This window comes from Coenobita brevimanus, chromosome 108 (assembly GCF_032717465.1).
Source record: "Coenobita brevimanus isolate Jiangsu-jjx chromosome 108, ASM3271746v2, whole genome shotgun sequence".
Lineage (NCBI taxonomy): Eukaryota > Metazoa > Arthropoda > Malacostraca > Decapoda > Coenobitidae > Coenobita > Coenobita brevimanus.
In genome coordinates, this window is record NC_137061.1 from 7,865,365 (window position 1) to 7,867,371 (window position 2,007).

The following is a 2,007-nucleotide window of genomic DNA, read 5'->3' on the forward strand; positions in this document are numbered from 1 at the left end:
AGGATGAGATGGAGGGATGGAGTGGAGAGGTATATGAGAGGGGGGTGTGAGTTGGGAGCAGGGCAGTGAAATGGCGGGGGACAGGGTGACATGGAGGCGATTTGTTTGTGGCCACCCCTGAAGGGATTAAGGCGTCTGGCAATAGATATACAGCTCACACAGTTGAATAAAATCGTCTGGCGTTACATGAAATATAATAAAAGTGTTGTGTAATAAGTTTGTCGCAATCACTTTCAAACACGACATGGAGGCGATTTGTTTGTGGCCACCTCTACAGCTCACACAGTTGAATAAAATCGACTGGCGTTACATAGCATAAGAATAGTGTGTAAATAAGTTTGTAAAAAAGTGTGTAAGTGTGCAATAAGTGTGTGTGTAGTTACTTTCAAACGCTGGCGCCCCGGATGCTGATGACGTCACACCTACGTCACTGATGCGTCACGTGGGAGTCTAACGGCCGTATTCTTGTCGGGTCAGGAAGCTCCCTAACACCTCTTCCTTGGCGATGTATGTAAACTGTCCATCAATATTCTCTCTCTCTCTCTCTCTCTCTCTCTCTCTCTCTCTCTCTCTCTCTCTCTCTCTCTCTCTCTCTCTCTCTCTCTCTCATATCGACATAGACTGCACGAATGAGACAAGGATAGTAACAGAGCCGAATCGGAAATAAACCAGTAAGGTCGTAGTGCCAGTAAGACAGCACGAGATAACCGCCCTTACTACTCTTTACTGACGATTAGGCGAGCTATGTACATGGTTGTAGGTAGAAGCGAGTCTCCTTGGTTACTAGCCAAATCAATCCTCCAATTTGACTGCACGGTCTTTCCTACCCCCTCCACACACACAAAACATTCATCACACACACACACACACACACACACACACACACACTTACAGAGAGAGATGAACACACACACACACTTACAGAGAGAGAGATGAACACACACACACATAGAGAAAGATGAACACACACACACACACACACACACACACACTTACAGAGAGAGATGAACACACACACACACTTACAGAGAGAGAGATGAACACACACACATAGAGAAAGATGAACACACACACACACACACACACACACACACACACACACACACACACACACATTATTTTCACTTGACGGAACTAGCATACTCCCACAATCCCAGATATTATTGCAGGAAGCTCAGTGACCCTTTGTTATGAAATAGGCGTGAGTCTCCTTGGTTACTAGTCAAATTCAGCATATAATCAGTTTTTTTCGTCCATCTGTCGTGGTTTGAAATATTGTGTGATGAAAGAAAAGTTGAATAGTAACCAAGGAGACTCAGATCTGCCCCACAGTGAAGACAGACCAAGATAGTAACCAAGGAGACGCAGGACGTGACGTGCTTGTGTAACGTCACCTTGAAATCCTCGCGCTGGTGACGTCACGAGGTGCGTCACGGTACTGGCCCGGGAGAGAGAGAGAGAGAGAGAGAGAGAGAGAGAGAGAGAGAGAGAAAGACGTTTCCTTGTCAAGTTCCTCAGTTACATTTGAATCTGTGCATGTGTGTGTGTGTGTGTGTGTGTGTGTGTGTGTGTGTGTGTGTGTGAGAGAGAGAGAGAGAGAGAGAGAGAGAGAGAGAGAGAGAGAGAGAGAAAGTGAAATTATTTGTTGCTAACTTGATCGATGAGAATGAAAGTGAATGTAACGTGTGTGTGTATCTTCTTACCTAATTGTTCTTACCTAATTGTATCTTAACAGGAATGAGTCAAGCTCGTACTGTCCCGTGTCTTAAACCATATTTATCGTACATATCCTTAAATTTGTGAATTGTTTTGGCACACACTATTTCATTCGGTAGTGCATTCCATTGATCAATTGCTCTGTTTGGGAAACTGAATTTCCTTACGTCTTTATCACCTCTCTTCTTATGCAGTTTTTTGCAGTGTCCTCTTGCTGATGTTTCTCCATATGTTAAGTAATCATTTATGTCTATTTTCTCCTTCCCTGATATGCACTTATATAGCATTATC